Raw genomic sequence first — 23,766 nt, forward strand, 5'->3', positions numbered from 1 at the left:
ATTCTTGTATTTATTAATTTACTATCTTAGTTTCTAGGTGCAAATTGTTTTTACTCATGCCAGAATTTTTTTTTTCTATTTGCCTTCTTTGGTATTACTCTGAAAATTATCAGATCAATTATCATATAAAACAAAATTGTTTTCATGAGTAGTAAACTATTTTTGTCTATTGATAGATATACAGGGTATTACGGAAAAAAACACATATACTTGTGGCCAGATAACAGGATAGCACTTATAATTTACAAGCTCTCAAATGGTTTTGAAGTGAGAAAAAAAAATTAAAGCTACTTGTTTTGGAATCAACTGGCTGTAACCAATGTCACTTCTTGTGTTTCCTTTATGCTGTTTATTTTCTCTTACGTAAAAATAAATCAACATAGCTACTTGTTTTATAGAATGTCTTTAGTTTATTATATAGAAAGGATGCTCTTGGTCTTTTCATAGAAGCGATACATTTTATTTCCTTTTTCAGTAGTGGTGGTTTTCCACTGATTATTGATTACTAGTTGGCTCATTAACCCATTTAATTTATTCCACAAATATTTAAATGAGTACGTCTATCATGCCAGACATGGGATTGGGCACTCTAGAAACCAAATTAAAATGTGCATATCTTCTCTGATAAGAACACCACATCCTCTAGACTGATTGGTTATAACTTAGTTGTAAATAAGAAAGGCAGGAATACTCGAGCAGAAAATAATTAGCTTTATCTTAAACCAAATGAGGAGATTTCATGAATTTTGGTGGTTAGCATAGCACTTTTGTCTAAGGATAAGACTACAATATAAAATAACCACTCAGATAACTGACACATACCAAGTTTTCAGCAGATGTGGTGGGTTGAGAACAGTTTTTAGTCTTCCTCCATAATCTCATGTAGATGATTGAATTTAAACTAATCAGAACATTTAACAGAATAGGCTTCATATTATTGTTATTATTATTATTATCATTGGCTTTGGTTGTTGCTGTTCAATTGAGTCAGGGTTTTCCTATGTAGCAAAGGCTGTCTGTATACAAATTTGTTTAGAACAGGCCAGACTTGAACTCAATTTTCCAGCTTCAGCCCTCCCAAGTACTGAAATTACAGGCATAAGAACCACCATGCTGCTTCAAATCAGGCATTGTTTCATAATGCATAAACATTTCTGAATCAAACAGAGTCACTGCTTTCCAATTTCTGTATATAAGGAATCACAATGAATTCTTCTATGGTCTAAATCGTATCCAATCTATCAAATGTTGATTTTTTTTTGTTTATTTGTGTTTGTGGGTGCATGCATGGGGGACTATTATTATCTTGTACAAATTTTTCTTCACAGGTTTTGTATTGTTATTCCATTTTTCTCCAAGATAATGCAGAAACTTAAATGTGAATGTTCTCTTCAAAGAAATGCTCATGACATGGTCCTAAAATGTACAAATTCTGTGACACTCATTTGAAATTACATCTTAATACCTACTCTCATTCTAAAAGCCTATCCTTAGTTTCTTTTTTTCACTTATAATGACAATAAAAATTGAGAATACTCACTTTGAAAACATCTCTCAGATATTAAGAAATATTTACTAAAAGCAATATAGTTTCCAAATGGATTTTTTTTTATTCTCTCATTTTATACTTTTTGGGCCTGTTTATTGATGGAAGTAGTTTTCTGAAAAAAATTTAATGGAGTTTTTAAAAATTTTTTGGAGTCTGGTCATGGGGCCTGAAGTCTGGGCCTGGGCGCTGTCCCTCAGCTCTTCAGCTGAAGGCTAGCGCTCTACCGCTTGAGCCACAACACCACTTCTGGCTTTTTCTTTTTGCTTATGTGGTGCTGAAGAACCAAACCCAGGGCCTCATGCATGCAAGGCAAGCGCTCTACCACTGAGCCACCTTCCCAGCCCCAATTTAATGGATTTTTTGAGAAACATTTACCCTTTTAAAAGAGAATTCTAAGTGAATACATTTTATTTTTGCAAAATATCCTTCAACAGTATTGGTGTAAGTATCTATACAATAACTTTTGGCAACATCCAGAAATATTCCATAATATCAGACATAATGGCATAAAGAAGCTATTGAAAACCAGAGTGGTAAGTTTGCAAGACTCCACCACAATCAGTGTGAATTTGAATATGTTGATTCTCATATATAGCATCACAGTCTAGGCCAACATAAGCAAATAAAGGAGACTGTATGCATAAAATGACAAAAGCAAAAGGAACTGGAGTCATAACTTAAGTGGTAGAGCATCTGCTCAATAAGTGCAAAGGTCCTGAGTTCAAATCCCAGTACTGCTAACAAAATATGCAATTGATGAAATACTATGGAATATGAATTCAAAGCTAAACAAGATGAAATAAAATTTGAAAAAAACAGAAAATATCATACATGAGACCTTGATTTTTGTTTCTTGAACTGACTTTAACTACTCTTCAACTGAATTTTGATATTCTTTGTCTTTCTTTGTTCCTATAACCATTGCTCTTTTAATTTATTGTGTTGCTTGAAGAAAGCATCCCAAAGGATTCCTCTGCATTCAGACACTCATTTTATAGGCTATTGATTTGTATTGTACATCTTTGCTCTTTAGATGTCTTTGCATTGAGTCTCATTTTCCCTCTGGAGCCCTATGGCATAAGACCCTTGGGTAGTCAACAGAACTAAAAGATGGCTGAACATTCTCCAACTCAGGGAACTTGTGAAGTGATGGTTAGGTATATTTAGGAAGATTTATACATAAGTAACTATTTCCCCAAACAAACCTCTAGAACACAATTATGGAGAATGTGGGTGAGGTAGACACATCAATCATTGAAATGATGATGCTGTCTGCCATAGAAATTTCATATCAGTCTTTTTTTATTAGGAATTTTTAGAAAAGGGTGGTTCCACCACTTTTTAGCAGCAGCAAAAATGTTGATTTTAAGTTATTTCCCCCTTATGTAGACATACAAACACATTATACACTTTCCTAACAATTAAAGATAATTAACAACAACTGTTAATACTGTAACTAGCTGCTATCTGTTTTATCTAGAAAGTGTCATTTAATTTTCTCAAAAACTATGTGAAGTATTCTAATAATGTTCACTTTACAGTGATGGAAATAAGAATCAGAAAGCTTAAGTTACTTGCCCAAGGACAAAAGCTGCTGAAAAATGAGACTGGGGTCCCAACATTGTAAATTATCATTCTATACTGTCAATTTTCAATGCTTATAGACAGAGCCATTTGCTCAATGTATATGTGCAAAACTTAGATTTGGAAGCGAAGTGATAGATCAGAGGCCATTTGACACATGGTAGGATCTACATGGTAGGCTCTAAAGCCATGCAGCTTTGTCCCCTCCAATACCACACCTTCATGCCTAGCTTACTACATGTGTGTCTAAAGAAGCTCCAAGATTTCCAAATTGCTTGACTTTTAAAAGGCTTTGTTTTAGGGAAGTTTTACTTTAGAAAGGAGCTACCAAATTGAACATACAAAATAACAGGATTTCTAACTAAATAATTTAAATGAGCTTAATTTGCTGAAAGCACAGATAATCACACATATACACTGTTTTTAAATTTAAAAAGTACAGACATGAGAACACTGTTTTGATAGGTTGCACCATATGATTGTGATTTTCATATGATCCTATGAAAATAGCATATTGTTGTTTCACTGATGCACATCTTTTATGGTTAGTGGCACCAGTAGCCACAAACTTGATATAATCTTTCTAATTATTAACTTAAAACTATTTTCATTTTGTAGTTTAGTAGAAAAAAAATCCCTAAAGTAATATTAAACAAGACCTAAGGCAATTGTATTAGTTGCTGAGAATTCAGTTCCTGATATTCAAACATCTCTCTATGGTTTCATCTTTGTTCAAAGATGACTACTAATCCCAAATGAATTATGATCTAGAAACTTCCAATTACAATTGATATCGATTAGTCACTTTTATCCTTTTTATTTCTTTTTTCTACGTACAGCCTTAAGAAGTCTTTCCTTGACACAAAAAAATTAATTGGCAATGAATGAAAAGTGATATTTGAGAGAGAGAGGAAAATATGTCATACCAGCTACGACAGGAAATATAAATAGGAGGATTGTGTACCAGGTCATCCAGACAAAATATAAGAACTTATCTCGTATGCTTCAAGAGGTAGAATACCAGGCAAGTATGCAATCAAGTTCAAGTCCAGTATTATCAAAATAAGAAAAAGGAAAAAGAAACAAAAGAAAAAACTGACAAATTAAAATGTATGGAATTCAGACAAGTTGATATTTTAAATAACATTAAAATTAAAATGTAGTAGAAAGAAGAAAAGTCTCCAATCATAGATCAAGGTCTCCATAGTAATAAAGTAAAGAAAAATGATCAAATTAAATTTGAACAAAAGGAAGAAAATTAAAAAGGTGAAAATGATTCCATTAAATTGAAAACATACAATAGGAAAAGTTAAAAAGAGCTAAAATTATTAATTTTGGGCCTTCTTACTAATTTTATTGATTTTAAAAATTATTAATTAAAATAATTATTAATTTAAAATAGCAAATGTATAGCAAAACATGTAATAAAAAGAAAAAGGAAATTAAGATACTAAAAATTTGCTTTATTGCAAATTTGTTTTACTGCAAATTTTTAATTTTTAACCTGTAATTACAGTGCTTTAAGACAGTAAAAAGGTTATAAGATGATCTTGAGAATAATCTTATGATAATGCATTTAACAATTTGGAAAAAAAAAGATTATTTATAAAACACAGAAATTCCATAAAAAGCATACTACAACCATGCAAGTCAATAAAGTCTAATAATTGAGTTTAGTGGTTTTTTAAATATCTCATAAAAAACCCATAGGCTGGTGAACCTTTTTAAATGTTTTTACAAGATTTATCATTCTTTCCAAAATCACTTTTAGAACCGTAAGTTCAGAAATAAAACTGTCCAGGTATCATTGCCAAAGGTATTTCATGTAAATTCAAAACAATTAATACCACTGAATCAAATACAGTCATATGGATAAAGTACACTACTGTACAGCTAAGGGAGTTGATCCCTGAAAAAAGAGGTTTAGTTTAGAAATTGAACGTGATCTGCTATGGGTTCACTGAAATTCAGTGCAAAAGATCATTCACCAAAATTTAGCACTGACGTGATAAAAATTCTGAACAGATGAGGAACTGAATGGAACTCTCTTAATTTGATGAATGGTGTAGCACCGAGTTACCATACAGCGGTAAACTATTGAACACTTACCACTGTTATCCAGTTAAATCAAGGATTTTGCCTCTTGCCCTTCTAATCAGCTTCTGGACAAACAAGTCAGATGGATGTGTATCATAAAGGAAGAGATAATACTACCTCGAGTTTTAGCTGATATGATGAAGAAAAAAAGGATGGAATCTACTAGACCTAGAAAGTAGATTTAGCAAGATCACAGGCTTTCCAGATCAACACACACAAACTAAGTTGCTTTTCTATGAGCCAGTAACGATTGGAGAATAAAATTGAGAATCCATTTAGTTAACAATTAACTAAAATAAAAATTAAAGATACATAAATTCACAAATACATTAATCATCTTAAAATGATCAACACTTTTCAAAGGCCATCAAAAGCTTTGTCTGGTAGGCAGAATTTTATCTTAGCTTCACCCTTTACTCTCCTTGTGTTCCTATCCAGTACATGTCTAATTCATCCCTTCCTATGTGGTAGAGACTTGGGAATAAGGTAGTGACTGAGGAGTTGACATTTATCTAAGCAAAAGGAATATCATCCTGGTGGGCTTGGCTTAAACAGATGAACCTTTCAAAGAAAGTCAAACTGTAGAGAAGTGTCGGTGAAGATATCAGCTTTTACAGGTCCTACTGTGAAATAAAATGCATGAACTTAGAGAACAACTTTGAGATTCAGAAGAACTCTCAGTTATTTATGGCATGATGCTCTCTACTAAAAACAAAATTCTGCTGAGGCAAAATTAAAATTAAAGAGAAACTAAAGGAATAAAAGGGATTTTTTTTGGTGGGAGGTTTGAACTCTGGGCCTGGGTACTGTCCCTCAGCTCTTCAGCTCAAGGGGAGGGCTCTACGACTTGAGCCACAGAGCCACTTCCGGTTTTCTGGTGATTAATTGAAGATAAGCATTTCACGGACTTTCCTGATGGGGCTGACTGGGAACCATGACCTCCAGATCTCGGCCCCCTGAGTAGGTAGGATTACAGGCGTGAGCCACCGGCGTCCAGCTGGAGACATCTTATTTTAAAAGACTGGAAATATCTTTATTTTTAAGATGTCAAATTGCTTTAAATTGGCTTATTAATTCAAAAGCGCACCATCATAATTCCAGTACACGTTACTTAAAAGAAATTGTGAATATGACTGCCTGATTTATTTGAAAATGGAAAGGACCTAGAATAACCTAACAAAAAGAAATATAAAATTAGAGGTCTTTCAGACTTCCTAAAGCTAGAGTTTAAAAAAAAAAAAAAATGAGTGCAGCATTGACATAATGATAGACAAAAATGATCAATTGGGTAAAATAAAATAAAAAAACAGAAATACCCCATACTTACATGGTCAAATCTCAATAGAACAGATAGAATAAAAAGATGAAAACATACACACAGAGATACATATTAAATTCAGTTCAATGGTCACTTCAGGGGCAGAAAAAAGTTGAAGAAAATAAAAAAGTATTGAAAAGGAATAACCAACAGTGTCTATAAATATTTTATTTTGCACAATAAAAAGAAAATACAAATATCTGAAGCAAATAAAATAAAATATCGATATTAATTAAACCTCGAGAGTTGTATGTGTGCTATGCTATAGAACTCTTTACATTTTTATACTTTGAAATATTTATTTTCAAAAAGTAATCCCTCTTGAGTACTGATGGCTTATTCCTATCATACTAGCTACACAAAAGACTAAGATCTAGAAGATCAAGGTTCAGAACCAGCTCAGGCAGAAAAATCTTCAAGACTCCATCTCCAAAATAACTAGCACAAAGCAGTGCTAGAGGTGCACCTCAAATATCAAAACATCAGCCAAAATATCTCCTAAAAATAATAATGATAATAATAATCTTCCTGCTGACAAAAACATTTCACACTGAGAGTTCAGTCAAGTTGCTTGCATTATGATGGAAAAAAATGTGTTTTTTTTCCATTGTTCTACTTGGCTTGGGATCCTACAGGAGGAAAAAGTGATTTCAATAAAAGCAGTTGTCACAAAGACATCTTCTCTATCAAATTCTGAGTCTCATCTGAATTTGTTACCTTGTGTGAAATGTCTGTGTCCACCTGTTACCAACAGATGATGGCTTCTGCCATACAGCAGTGTTTAACATTCATGTCAGAGAGATCTCTCACTGCATTTCTGAGCTTATCTAAATGGACAAAGAAACAAAGAATCTCTTTATTTGAGTTTCTATTCCGATTTCTGAAGCTGTATAAAGCAGGTAGATTTGTGGTGGAACATGTCACACATTAAAGATCCTCAAATTTGACAACAACAAAAATAATAAAATAATAATAATAACTCACTAGTCTGTCTACAGTCTATGCTGTCCTTCAAGAGATCCTCAGATTTTCACTTCTAACCACTTGTGCTTCAGGCTTCCTGGATGTCAGGCAAAATGCTTCAACCTCACACAATGCACAAAGAAAGTAAATAACTCCTTCCAAAAGCTCCTCCTCTCTAACCTCCTTCCGTTCAATGAATTGTGTTATTTTCTGCACAGATTTGCAAACCAATAAAACAGGTAGAGACAAGATTAGAACAATATAAAAAATGAGCACCCAGTGGAATTATCTTTTTGTCTTCCTCATTCCTTATATTCAGTCAGCACTGGGGTCATCATTTCTCTATCCCTTAAATGTTTTATGAATTTTTCCCCTTGTCTTTTGGGACTCTTAATTTCCAGCATAGTCTTCCAGTCCACTGTCCAGTCCTCATTAATCAATTCTTTACACTTCAGTCAGAAACAATCTTTATGGGTTTTAAAAATGATTACTATCACCAATATGATAAAATAAAAATTCTCTGACTACAACATAGCATGATTTATTTTAAGAATGTGCAAGCTTTCATGAGTCCAGGCATCATTTGTCATTCTCCAGGCATCTCCAAATCATGATATGCTGTCACTTATCTGCCCTTGATGTGCTCTCTCCTTGGATCATAATAACTTTGTTTTGTTTATCCAGCACTGTGGTCTTAGCTTCAGAGTTACATCTCTAGTTAGAGATAAAGGATCCTATAATACCTTATCATACTCAGTTACCAGGTGAAAGCTGAATCATTTGTAAATGGGTCTGTTCCTCTTCCCCCATACACACAGCTCTCTGTATGCTTCCTCAACATTAATGGTAGGGGAAAAACAAAGGAGGAGCCAACAATGCTGGAAAAGAAAAGTACTCATTACCTTGCTCATGTAACCGTAACCCCTCTGTACAGTATTTTCACAATAAAAAACTTATTTAAAAAAATAAAAGTTCTGTACAATGTTCTTTTTAAAAAAGCTTTGAGATTATCAGTACCTAGGAACTAATAAGAACACAAGTTTTTAAATAGAATGAGATGAGGGAGTTTGCTGGAGAAGGGATGAAATAAAAGGAAGACAGAGGCATTCCTTTAAATTTTAAAAAAATCAGAAAATAACTGACATTCCATACAATAAAAAATGAAATAGACTGAAGAAAAAAATGTTACAAACATGGTTAACGTTTGTGGAATACATCCCAGAATTCAAGAATAGTATAATACTTGAAAAACAATCAGTGCAACCACATTAAACACACTAAAGGAAAAAATACATGATCTTCTCAATAGAGGAAAGAAATTTGGTAAGTCTAATATCTATTTCTTATAAAACTTTGAGAATATTGGGAAACAAAGGGAACTTATTCAGCTTAATAAAAGTGATTCTATAAAGACCTACGGCTAACATTACACTTCAAGGGTGATAAAAATAATGTTTTTCTCTTTTTATAAGTTTTATTTTATTGTAAAAATGCTGTACAGAGGGGTTACAGTTACCTGAGTAAGGCAATGAGTACATTTCTTGTCAAGCATTGTTACCCCTGACAATGAGGTGAACTTCTGCCATTTCAATTCGGTATTGTACCAGAAATTCTACTCTTTTCAATATGGCAAGAAGAGACATCCAAATTGGAAGGAAGAATTTAAAACAATATCTACAGAGAAAGAAATGGCTTAAATAAAAAAATCTATTTAATCTACACAAATAGTATTAAAACAAATTCATATGTATATTTAACAAGATTGCAGAATATACAAACTACATACAAATATCAGTTGCTTTTGTACAATCTAACAAGACCTTGTATTATTGAATTCTTTTTAAGAATCACACTATCATTTATAATAATATAAGATTAAGGTTGGGAAAACAACCCCTGTTTTCATTGTATTTGATGTTGGTATAATTTGGGGAGGGGAAGGAAAAAAACAAATAGGCTAAATAGGGATACAGGTTGACCCATTGCAACAATGAGATGTACAAGATGCTATGTCAAAAAACAAACTTTACAATTTAGGTGGGGTGTGGGGGAGTGTAGTTGAGGAGGTGGGAGGGAAGGGATGGTCAGGGAAAAACAAAGGAGGAGGCAACAATGCTTGATGAGAAATGTACTCATTACCTTGCCCATGTAATTGTCACCCCTCTGTATGGTATTTTCACAATAAAAAACTTATTTAAAAAAAGACAAAAAAAATTAAGGCTGGGGGCCGGTGGCTCATGCCTACAATCCTAACTATTCAGAAGGCTGAGATTTGAGTATGGAGATTCAAAGCCAGGCTGGGCAGGAAAGTCTAGAGAAACAGATGTGGTGCTGTGGCTCAAAGTGGTAAAGTGCGAGCCTTGAGCAAAGAGCTCAGGGACAGCACCCAAGCCCTGAGGTCAAGGCCCAGGACTGACTAAAAAGAAAAAAAAAATTGGGGATAAATCTTAAACAAAAGCTGTCTAAGATTTGTACATTAAAAATTATAAAATATAAAAAATATAAATTTGAAGAAATACTATTTTCTTTGGAAAACTCATTATTCATAAGAGGCAAATTTCCCTAAATTGATTTACTTGTATATGTCACACCATCATAATGTCAGCAGAATTTCTATAGAAATTGTAAGTGGTTTCTAAAACTCAGGGAAATTCAAAGAGATTAAAATGTCATATCTAATTTTTTTGTAAATTAAGAACAAATTTAGAGAGTTACAAAAATAGGATACCATATTTAAAGACATTTTAAAGCAAACACATATATTAAATTATCATTGGTGTCAACATACAAATACCATCAAAGGAACAAAACAGAAACTCCAGAAAATTCTCTCTCATGACAGAGGGACAGCTTTTTATCAATAAAGGTAGAAAATTCAATGAACAATGGTTATTCTTTTCAATAAATAGAGCTAGACTAACTGGATATTTCTATTAAATAAATAAACAAATAGAAACATTTTAATTCTGACCTCATACTATATATATCACAGAAATTCTAATTTAATGATCATAAACAATTATTAGTCTATTGACATTGCTTTAACACACTATCTTCAACTGAGCAGCACATAAATGAAAGAATTTTCAAATTATTTTTCTAGAGTCTGGGAAGTATAAGATCAATTGGCCAACAGATTAAGTGTCTAGAGAGAAGTCACTGCTTAACGATGAAGAGAATTTCTTGTTGAATTTCACTTAATAAATGAGATAGTCTATTAATCTACTAATCTCATTGATGAGGTCGGAGCCCTTATGAATCACTTCCCCATACTTACACCTCTTAATACCATTACAATAGGTTAAATGTGAATATAAGTTTTTGTGGCATACACACATACAGATTTATCCAAAACCGGAAAGCTGCTAGAAGGAAACATGGGAGAGTATCTTTAGGTCATTGGATTACACCAAGATTTCTTAGCTATTATACCAATAATATGATCCATAAAAAATTGATATAGTAGATTTAATTTAAATAAACCAATCATTTTTTGTTGTGAAAGGCACTGTTAAGAAAATAAGTAGGTATACCCCAGAGGGAAAATATTTACACATTATAAAATGGGCTTATACATAGAATGCATTAAGAACCCTCAAAACTCAGCCAGATCAGGTGGTTCACACTCTTGTAACACTAAACTACTCAGGAGGCTGAGAGTATTACAATTCAAACTAGCCTTTGCAGAAAAATCTGCAAGAATCCATTTCCAGTTACCTGGCAGGAATGGCTGGACTGGTGGCATGTCTCAAGTGGTGTAGCACTAGCCTTGAGCAAGCATGCCAACCTAGAATGCAAAGTCCAGAGTTCAAGTTTTAATTCTACAAAAAATTGAAAGTACATGGTTATGAATTAAATTTGGAATTTGATAGTAAGTTTGAAAAGTAGCTGAATAAGAGGATTTGCCACAAACATTTATATACTGAGGGTACCATATATTATTTTAGGATGCTTCATTCTGTTTAAGGGGTGGTCACACTTACAAAACTCATAGGTTTAGTTTAAATTAAAGTCCTTCCATCAATTTCTGCTTTTACATAACATACAATTAATGCAATTTAGGGAATATGTTAATGATTGGACTAGCACATGCTAATGTGAAACAAACCTGCTTCTGGAGTATTGCATCTGCTGACCCCATTTGAAATAATAGCTTACATTACTCTTAGTCCAGAGGAGATTTCACACTGGAAGAAATCACCTTGTGCATTACACTTAATCAGAGCTCTGCTGTGTCAGGAAAAAAGGAAAACCTGACCTTCCTGCTTTTAATGACCCAAAGGGAGTTATTTATTACATTAAATGCCATGAAAAACCCACAAAATATAAAGAATCTAAGACAGAGACAATAAATCATCTCAACTTCTCCTACACACTGATTAATAGTCCAGGTAGCAAGCAAAATACCAACAGAGAAAAATCCTGACACCTGTTCCAAGGACTGATGAAGAAACTATGCTGAATGAAAATTTAATCACTGATTTCCTATTGCACAGCCAGTTTTCTAACGAGACTACATAATTACCAGCGAGAGGATTCATATCCTTGGCTAATACATAATTGTATCTGGAAGCATGACTACTAAACTAGGAAATTGAATCATTTCAAGAGGATGCTTTTCACACACAAAATAGTCGGGGAAATATTTAATGAGGTGGGAGATGTTGGGCTCCTGTTTACACATTCAAAGTCTTAATTACAACTTGGGAAAGATCCAAAAGTTTCCAAAAAGGTGGGGGGGGGGTGGAAGTTGGGGAGGGAAGCTGGGTACTTTGTGGAAGAACAATTCAATCAAAGCCTAGTTACACGACATTTCATGAAGGAAGCTTTGCTAAGCTTCAACTCTGCAGGGTTCATTAATTTTGGAAATTGTTGATAATATTCTCTCATTTTCCCCTAGGATTTGGATTCTTCAAGTCGCACATGTAAAGATGAGAAGAAATTGAAATTTGCCAATGACTGTCATCACTCTCAAACAACCCATTCTTACATTGGGCAGAGGCCTAATGCGTTCAGAATGCATCCTATTTCGTATTCTACTTTAAAGAAAGTTGTTTCTCAAGTTCAAGTTTTTAAATGAAATCAGTGTCAAGTAATAAATTCTTTCCCTGATGCAAATTGGAACAGGGAGAATGTAAGAGATGTCAATGAATATTAAGTGGCCAGACCTATCCACATTATCAGCGGGGTTGATGGGATTTATTTTTTTTATTTATTTAATTTTTTTTTTTGTATTTGCAGCAGGCCTTAAAATGTGTTGAGTTCACTATGGAACAACATGAGAACTTCAAACATAGTGGCAAGTTAAAACTGATTTTTTGATCTTGTGAAATCCTATAATAGAATGCTAGCATGAAATAATGCCCTGAATGTAACTGGATCCATGGTCACTAAATCCTCAGACAGTCTAACAGTGTTCCAGGGATCCTTCAGAGAATTTCAAGGGCAGAAAATGGAGTTAACCCTACACTCCATTTCCTTTCTCTGCACCCCTGCTGATGCGTTTTCCAAAAAAAAAATAATAATAATAATTGAGTGCCATCTGTATTCAAAGCACTATGTTTAATTTACAGAGGAAGGCATGACACCTAGGCAGATCAAATGGTTTCCCCAAAGCGCTGCTGGGCTCTTCATGAAGACCAGCACAGTTTCACCAACTCTAATCTAGTAGGCTGGCTTTTTCATGTTATATCACATTAAAAAAATTAAATATATGAGCTTCAGGAGAAAGGAAACAGTGGCAACCATTTAAATGTCAAAAAGAAATGCCAAAGGAACAGACTACTTTGTACATTCTAAGAACCATTCATCAGTGGTTATCACAGAGAAAGGTCTGCAGAGGGGCTCAGCCTGACATGGGGTTAACTCTTCCTGGGAACTTTGTGTACACTTGTGCCTGAGCATTAGGCTCTAGAAGTTTTCAAATGGATGAGCTGGGCTCCTTCTTTTCCCTGAAGGAATATGTTAGTGTTATGTCTTAAAAGTTTTATTCCTATTGCTTACATTATGTAGAAAAATAGATGGCATGGGTAATTAAACAGGAGAGGTTGAACATGTACTGATTGGGTTATGTGCTTGTTCAAATCATCTCACCGATGTGATTCAAATGGAGTGTGGATGGTCCTGAAAACACAAGACTAGACTAGACCTTTACTTATGTTTTTAAAATGCTATCGTTTTCTAATATTTAACTTAGTTCTACTTACTCAAGATCAAGTACATGGTTTTAGAAGTCTATCATTCCTCACAAAGGTTCTAATAAAGCTGTATTATTTGTAAAGATTTTGTGGGTTAAGAGTAAAGGTTCCAGGACCAATTTAAAATTTAAAGTGTTTCTACCACCTGTTATTTACTTACATGATGGTCGTCAAGTTCCTAAAACTATGTTTGGCTCAATTTCTTCATCTGTAAATGCATAAAATAATATGAAATAATCTTTTCCATTTGGTAGGATTGCCATAAATTTAAGTAAGCAGAATTTACAAAGCACTTACTAATTATCATACAATAAGCACCTATAAGTGTTTGTAACAGTGGCAATTAAAAAACATATTACATATATGTATAAACCTATTTTGAAAATAGTATAAGCACAAGTATTATATATATATATATATATATATATGGTAAGGCAAAACATATAAAGCTCTGTGTGTGTGTGTGTGTGTGTGTGTGTGTGTGTGTGTGTATGTGTGTGTGAAAATAGAAGAAGCAGACACTATTTTCCAAGACTGCCATCAACCATTAAAATCTTGCTTTCATTCTACGACTTGTTCATTCTTTGAGGTTGGATAGGTGAATGTGTTTCTCATACATAGAACAGAGAAGGAGTCCTATTTATTTGCTTACAATCATTTCTGATATTTCCTCCAATTAACTAGGCACATACTGTGTGTTTGTTTGTGTGTGTGTGTGTTCTGATTATTGCTTTAAACATAATTAGGCCAAAATCAAACTGTAAACTCTCAAGATTTAACTAAACTATTCTTCAGGCATATCTTAGTAAGATACATTTCAGCCTGCATTGCATTGTCAGGATGAGGTTTCAATACACATTTGTCAGGGGAAGGAGGTACAATTATCTGCATAGAATGAGAATTCAAAAGTGACCATATTTATCTGAAGAGGTGGGAGAAAAGTTTGTGCCTGGGATGATACCTCCCTGGGGTAGCTTTTCTGTGACTGTCACAATACCTGAGTAAAACAACTTGAAAAAGGAAAGATTTATTGGGGCTAATCTTCCTAAAGATTTCAGTCCATAGTCACCTCTCTCCATGTTTCTGGCCTTTCAAGAAGCACCGGATCATGATAAAAAACATAGTATAAGAATACTCACAGGGAGCAGCAGCAGTGAGAAAGGTTCAGGATCTATACATATGCTTCAAAATCTCTTCCTAGTGACCCATTTCTTCCCACTAAGGTGTGATGAGGCCCATTTCCTAATATCCTATTTCACTATGACCTGATAACTTCTCATGATCCATTCACCTGTCAAAAAGGCCTTATTGGGGGAATCAAACCTTCAATCTATGAGCTTTATTGGGAAATATTTTTGTTGTCTGAAACACTCCCTAATCTGTGTTTGTTAGTAGTGTCATGAAAAAGCCCCCAATAAAACTATATTGATGGAAAAGTATTTTGACTTTATATGAGCATGTTATTTTTATAACTTCATTAGTAACATCTCCAGAATTATCAATAAAAATAAAATAGGTGGGCTGGGAAGGTGGCTCAGTGGTAGAGCGCTTGCCTTGCATGCCTGAGGCCCTGGGTTCGATTCCTCAGCACCACATAAGCAAAAAGAAAAAAGCCGGAAGTGGCGCTGTGGCTCAAGTGGTAGAGCACTAGCCTTGAGCTGAAGAGCTGAGGGACAGCACCCAGGCCCAGAGTTCAGGCCCCATGACCGGACCAAAAAACATAAAATAAAATAAAAAAATAAAATAAAATAGGTAAAAGATCTAAATTAATTTTTAATAAGTTTTTAATTGAGAAAATACTGTACAGAGGGGTTACAATTACATGAGCAAGGTGATGAGTACATTTCTTATCAAGCATTGTTGCCTCCTTCTTTGTTTTTCCTCTAATATCCCTGCCCTCTCTAAATTAATTTTTTTAAAGTTGAGTATAGCTAAGAAGGTCCTATAGAAATAATTGAAATGTGAATATTAGATAGTTCAAATTTTAAGGTTTGACTGCCGTGCCATTATTCTAGAAACCAGATTTTTTTAAGCTGTTTTCAACAGATGCTAATTCTGTTTGCCTCTCCCCTCATCTGTTGTCCTTGTTCACTTAAAAATGGGTTGATCGGAGAGATAAAATATTATATTAATTCATGCAAAGTACAAGGAGAGCTAGCTGTGTTAGCAGTGCCTAACTTACAAAGGCTGTCTGCTAATTTAAGTCACTTTTGTTTGCCAGAGGATGGGTCAACTTTTAAAGCTGCAATAATACAGTCCAGTCAAACCCAGTTCTGGCCTTTGTCAAAACTAAGCATATCAAAACAAGAAAAGATGAAGAGGTAGAATGAATGGCCATTCTCCCAGACATCTGTGCAGTGATTCATATCGAAAGCCCATGGGCAAGTAATACACATATGCTGCAGCCATACAAGAAGCAACTGAGTTAAAACAGATACCTAGTGCCTTCATCCCACCAGGATTCCTACATCCTTTCAAGGTTGGCAGAGTAAATACCTAGAAACAGTCTGACTCATTTGCTTTACAACTGGAACAACAATGACTCAAAGCATTTCTGCTCTTGTAAACACCTAAGAGAACCAAAGAAGAGAATTCCTTTAATTTTGTTATTTCACTCCAACACCAATAAATAAGAGAGAGAATTCTGTATTGTAAGTTAGTACTTTATAAAGTTATACATCATGATCATCAAATTATATGCATGTTTCTCTGTACTTGATGGATTTATTCATGAACACATATCATATTGTTGCTTTGCTCCAAATTTATCCATGAGAAAAGGAAGTGAATATTTGCCCAGTTTATACTATGTTTATACAATAATTTTAAGAGCTAGAGATTTATTTTTAAGTAAATTTGGAAAGGTTAAATGCCACGTTTAAAGTCATGGTGTCACGGGGCTTGTAGTTATCTGCCATTTGGCTAAAGTTAAAGCTCAGACTTTCTCAGAATCATATTCAAAACTGTCTGCTTAGATAACAAGTACCAAAAAAATCAATGTTCTATTGTATTTTAACAGTTTTGCCTGATTGCTCATGTGACTAATAAGTAGGTGTGTTACACAGGAATGATTGTGATATTTGAAAATCTGAGGTACCAAAAGGCAACAGTGGAAAATGTTTGTTATTAAAATGGTTACAATAATAAACCCATTATTTCCCAAGCATTTTCGGTAGATGATGCACTGGACCAAGCAAATACTTGACAAAATATTTCATTTTGTCCTCATAACAATAACTGTTATTAATTCCTATTGTTTACAAGTTAAGGGCTGAACCTTAAAGAAAACTCACCTATTTGGAAATGTTTGATTGATCAGTAAGTGTCAGAAACAACCTTAGAATTGAAGGCTCACTCCAAAGTCTGTTCTTTTGGTTAACAGTCTTAATCTTAAACTGCAAGTGATTAAAAAGTGTTAATTCCCCAGTGGACAGAAAGGGAAGAAATATTTAAAGTAATATTCAAGCAATAGAGATGAGCTCAAATTTAACATAACATAGCCTGCAGTGAATGAAAATGAATTATGATGTATCGGTACAGATTATAAATAGCAGGAAGAAGAGCCACCCACATTCTTTGACTTGTGGTCTTTTCTGCATTCTCAAAACCAGCAATGAAGGGTCAAATTCCCCTTATTTTCCTTCTTTCTCATCTCTTCCTTGACTGTAGCTATAGAAAACAAAAATGTGCTTTCTACTTTTAAGGATTTATATGATTAGATTGAGTATATCCAGACAATCTAAGATAATTGTGTTATCTCCAATTTTGTTAACTAAATCATATCTGCAAAGTTGCTTTTGCCACCTAAGGTAAAATACTCAAGTGTTAGGGACTAGCAGGCAACTTGCTAGCGGTAGGGTGGTTCATTTTTCGGACTATGACAATTCCTACTAACAAGGAAGTAAAACTATCTTGACATATGAAAATCAGGTTGAATCTCAAATTTACTATGCTATATGAAAGTAGGACATAGTTCATGATTCTTTTAATCTATTAGTGAAAACAAAAATAAAGAAATAAGATAATGGTTTCCAGAAACAAAGGATGAGAGAAAAGGACGTCTACAAAGAAGCTTGAGGCAAAATTCTGAGTGGTTGAAAATTTTATCTTTCTCAAAGTAGTGGCTATATCACTGTATGTGCTCATCCAAATGCAATGAACTGAGCTCAAACACTGCATGTTTCCATATGTGTGTGTGTATTATACCACAACAAACATGATTTGTAACTGACAGAAATATTAATGTATCACTTAGTCACCTTAAATTTTAAGAGAATTTTTCAGACCAGTACCACCTTATTGATGGGCAGAAAGTATTCCTAGTTTATTCCTTTTCCCCTGTGGAAATTCTCTGTTTAGTGAGGACAGTGCACTTTCTCCATTCAGAAAACAATCTGCCATATGTCAGTTTTACATTGAAAACAGACTAATCTTTCCTGCTAGAGAAATTAAGAAAATTGGTTGATATTACCTATCTGCATAAGAGCCAGAAGTAGAATTCAGGTCTCCCAGCTTTAGCCAAATATTCTAACACTGAACTAAAGGTTTCCTATGAAGCTAAGGGAAACTATAATTGTTTCTGCCAATCCCTATATTTAAGCATTAATCAGACACCTGTGCAACCACAGACATTACGAATAGTGCTGCAGTTAGCACATATAATTGGTGGCAATTTTAGCAGTCACATCTACTTTTCCAGATGTGTGCTCTGCCCTTAGACCCTGAGGAGTAAAGTTATAAAGGTTGTGACTTACGAATAATTCTAACTGGACAAACAATGAGATACCTTTCAGTGTTTCTGTTGGTGTTCAAGGGATGGATGGAGAATATAACCTTAGGCTCAGGGCACAGAATGGAAAAGGCAGAGCCAGTAATATATTGCACAGTTTAATGAGGAGAGCCAGATTCCTCTCTCCATGAATGGCAGCTTCATTACCTTCAAAAGATCTCTTCTCAAAGATGCAATTCAATAGAGGACTCTCAATCCAGACTGAGACTAGGGATTTGTTTACCTGCCAATTCCCTCACACATCTGTTCCCCTTCTGTTCCTTTCTTGATGTTAAAAGCCCTGTTTCATCATGGCAGGACGTTGAAACTCCGTGAGCACTTTTAGCTGGCTGTCGCAAACAGCTTCTTATAGTTTAGAATTATAGTATAGTCTGATTGACAGCATCAATAATTGAATGTACTTTGTCTTGCAGCTGCCAGCCCATGGTATGTAATGATAGCTCATTTAATCACATTTCTTAGAATGAATAAGTATAAGTTGCTTTCATTTTGGTTATTTGGTATTTTTAATATTAACACACTGGTACAATTTCATTCAGTCACACCCTTCTCTCAAGCAAACTGAAACATTCCCTTGATTAAAGAAATGTTGAACAAAAGGCTGAATGCAAACTATTGCATGTGTTTATCACTATCCTAAGAAGAGACCCAAAACAAACTACCTAGGACAATTTAAGAACCAACAAGTGGAATATTTTCATCCATGCCCCAATAATCTACTAATATAATTTGACCCAGAAGTTATAGCATGCTACAGGAAGGTAGAATCTACCTTAAGACACACAGAAAGCTGGGCACCAGTGGTTCACGCCTGTAATCCTCGCTACTCAGAAGGCTGAACTGTGAGGTTCATGGTTGAGATCCAGCCCAGCAGAAAAGTCTATGAGACTCTTCTCTCCGATTAACCACCAGAAAACTGAAAGTGGAGCTGTGGCTCAAAAAGGTAGAGTGCTAGCTCAGGGACATTGCCCAGATGCCTAGTTCAAGCCTAACTGAAAGGTATCTAAGTTTTAGTTCACCTCTTTCCATTGATCATAGAAATTAACTGAAAACCTACTATGTGACAGTGATTTTATATTCTGTACTAGTTAAGCGTTCTTGATTGCAAGCAATCAACGCTGCTACAGACTAGAAAGTACTTAATAATTCAAAGGAAAAGATGGAGAAGCACATTTCAAAATAAAAAAAATAAGTCTGAGAAGGGTCAGGAAATAGAAAATACAATATTCTGCTTCATATTCCAATTGCTTACTGGAAACACATGCTAGCTTATCTTAGAGCATTGGGCTGAAGAAAGATCTTCATTCATTCAACTACATGTACTAGTGAAGAGAGGATTTCTCTACAGGAATTCCAGTAGAGGTTTGAGCAGGGAATGGATTGTTAGTGGGAAGAAAAGCAATTACTGTATATTTACAAGTCTGATGTTTCACATATTTACCAGTGAGATTTCTTATTTTCTAAATAAAACTTGGAATAATCCATTTTGTATTTCAGTTAACTAAGTTGTTTAATTTTGTCCTGTAGTAATTCTCCTTGTTACACATTAATCATGAGACACACTGGGGTTTCCCCTCTTCTTCCAAAATGCCAGGTTCATTTTGGTCTTCAGCCTCTGTTTTCGTGATTCCATTTTCCTGGAATTTCATCCTCCCATTCTTTTTATAGATGATTCCTTTTTATCATTTAGATGTAAGATCCAATATATACTTTTCAGAGAACTTTCCCTTATCATCCAAGTTAAAATTATTTTTCAATCAGATAGTATTTTTATTCTGCTCTTTTCCCTCCCTCCTAGTTAGCTGGAGATGGATTCCAGTGGACTTCTCTGTCTGGGCTGGCTTTCAAATCATAATCCTCTGGGTCTTAGTCTCTTGAATATCTAGGATTACAGACATGGGCCACTGGCACCCAGGTAATATTTTAAAATTTTATTGTGATTGCATTTGTTGGGAAAATCCTATTTATATGTACACATTGTAAAATCTGTATTTATATGCAAACAGTGAGGTTTTTTAAAACTAACCTCTTTGAAGTTGTAGTATATTCACTGCTCAGAACCTAGCTGGAAAAGCTATATTTGAATTTTGTCCAGAAGGGACTTAGCCTGGAAATAGATATTTTTGAATTGATGGTCACTAATGTGTATAATAGAACTTTTTAGAAGTTTCAGAGCGATTTATTGTTATACCCTTAAAATTAATTCTTACATGAGATACATGTAAAGAAAAATTTGTAGCATCATGAAATTTCCTAAAATGTACTCAAGGAACACCCAGTTTATTTATTTGTATCAGCATGCAGTAGTTTTATAAAGGGAGTCTATACACACATAGGTGATTTATCCCAAATTTACTCCATCTTCCTCCCTTATCCAGAGCTTCCTAAAACAATTTCAACAGATTTTGTTGTTCTATTATCATAGAAACAAATAAACTAGTTTGGCCATTCACTCTCTCTGATCTCCTTCTGGAATTCATAATGTTAAATAGATGGGTCTAATATTATTCAGGAATAAGCATTCTCATACTCCATAAGCAAAGTGTTTATCTTTGAAATACCTACTTTTACTTTGATGAAAGAACACAAGAAAGCCAGAAGAAATCCAAAAGCGGTCTTGAAATAAGCTGTAAATAACTCATGATCACAGCACGAAAGCAAATATGCCTTCAGAGAACAATGGTAGGATAATGGTCACACCAAACAGTAATAAGTCACAATTAATCCCTATTATCTGCTTTAAAAAGTGAAAGGCTAACTGTACCAGAGATCAGAATACAAGGTTTAGAAGAAACAATCAGATACAAAATTTGTAAAGAATCTGACAAAAATAATGCATAATATTATCAAAAAATGCAAAAAAAGGTACCTTTATCATACTAGTAAGTGATAGAAGCAGATACATAACTTAAGGAAGCAAGCCTAGAAACTCCACAATACAATTGCTGTTTTCCCTATCTTCCAGATTCAACAGAAAGTTGACAGTTTTTAACATTTATTTATTATTTTATTCTTTGCATGGGGGGGTGCCTTCATTAGGGATTGAATTCAGGCCTTGAACTCTCTCTTGGCTTTTTTTTTTTTTTAATAAGGCTGTTGCTTTACCATTTTAGCTACATCTGTACGTTCAGCTTTTTGCTGATTAATTAATTGGAGATAAGAATCTCTCAGTTTTGTCTGCCTGATCTGGCTTTGAACTTGAATTATCAGATCTCATTGTCCTGAGTAACTAGGATTATGAATGTGCTAAGACTAACACCAGGCCAAAATGGCCAGGTTTTATATAAACAAAAGGATTGGTGCGTTAAACTGGCGGCAATATTTGCATGAAAGCAAAATGTTGGATCAATGAGGCTGACAGGATCAGAATAGAATTAACTGTGAAGCAGAAAGATCAGAATTCTGAGCCTATTACTTACAAAGACATGGACAAGACCCCAAATTTTACATTGATAAGTTGTCATTCCTTTTCTTTTCAATAGCCATGTTCCTTTAAATTTTGTACTCTTTAGGCAACACAAAATTCCCATCTACCTTTGATTTCAGTGCTGGCTTTTCAACAGTTTAAAAACCCAGTGTAGGCCTCAGAACTGGGTCTGACTATCACAATGGGAAGTGAATTTACAAGTGTGTCACCCTCTTCCTACCAATACCCCCACTCGCTCTCAATACTCTTTATCTCTTACACCTCTCACTTTCAGTCCCCTTTAATCTCTTTCATACGTGTTCTCTTCTCAGTCTTTCTCCTCCATCCCTCCTTCTTCCTTTCCTGATCCTTTCCTTTATACAGGTTCTTCATGGGTAGGAGGATCCCTTAACTGCTCTTTAATTAGAGTGTTCATAACGCATTAGAAAACTCACCACTGTAACATCTCTCACTGCCTCTTTTGAGACTGAAATCTTTCCCCAGCCTCTTTGAGTCATACAGCTCAGCAAAGTCTCTGTAAAATGTCATCATTTAGAATAATAAGGTTCCTATCTTCTACTCTAAGTACCACCAAATGGCCTCCCTTTCCACTGCCTCACCCCAGGGAATAAAACATCTTGCACCTTTTGTTCCAGAAAAATTGAGTTCAATACCTTTCCCTTACTGAAAAAAAAAATCTTGAATAAAGTCATCTTTCCCTTTCAGGATGATTTTTCTCTGAAAACCCATCCATACAAACTATCTTTATAATGCTTCAGATAAAGCACTTAGTTCCAGCATACAGAATACATTTCTTCTTCATCAAGGTCTTTAGCATCGTCCTATTACATTCCAGTTTCTCACTTCCTTTGTGTGTTCACTTAAATCTTAACTTTCTCTGACATTCCTACCAATAAAAACGTGCTACTTTGTATCACCAAGTCCATTTGTTGATTCAGTTTGTTTTTTATAAACTATAATCACAAAGTTACTTTATTTGTAAGTCTTACTTCTTTCCTGACTGGTCCCTCGATTACACTTTCTGTACAAAGAGATCAATGACCATATTTGAATTGTTCACTGCCTTATTGATTTTGAGGCTCAGGACCAAGCATGGTGCTCTAACACATAATAGGTATCAGATAACTTTTTAAATATTCAATTGAATCAAATACATGAGTAGGTTTGAATCCCAAATTACGGCCTCCATGATCTACAAGTATTCCAAAGATTCAATATTCTTGAGGATCACAGTAAAGACAGAATTGGCACAAGGGAACATGTTTGGTACTTGTGGCATACATGTTGCCTGGTTCAATCCTAAGTACACAGATGTCATCACTGAGATAAGCATTAGGGGAAGGATAAGGCTCAATAGACTTGCTGTGGTCTGAATGTTTACCTGGCCAGGTATATGTTAATGTGATGTCCATTGTGGTCTTAAAAAATGGAGTCTGTAAGAGGCAGCTACAAACTCATGTATAGGATCAAGGCCATTGTAAGGGAAGCCAAAGGAAAGCCTGCTCCCATGCTGGGACCACACAGCAGGAACATCACATCCATAAGGAGCAGCCCTTTACTGGACACTGAAGAAGCAGTGTTCAGATGGCTGAGTCATGGAATTCCAAGCCTCCAGAATAGGGAACACCAACGGCGGATGTTTATAAATTATACTGTGTAAAGTACTTTTTGATAGTAGTCCAAGTTGAATATAACTGGTGTGCTGCTTCTATTCCTGTCTGCAGCAGAATGAGTAGTAAGAAGTCAATTCATATTAAGTAATGCCTTTAACATAAAGCTCATTAGCTTTTTTCTGCCTCATTAAGAAAAAAAAAAGAGGTAGATATTCAAATGACAATCAGG

The sequence above is a fragment of the Dipodomys spectabilis genome, unplaced genomic scaffold, assembly GCF_019054845.1.
Source record: "Dipodomys spectabilis isolate Male_0828 unplaced genomic scaffold, ASM1905484v1 ptg000006l, whole genome shotgun sequence".
In the NCBI taxonomy this organism is placed as follows: domain Eukaryota; kingdom Metazoa; phylum Chordata; class Mammalia; order Rodentia; family Heteromyidae; genus Dipodomys; species Dipodomys spectabilis.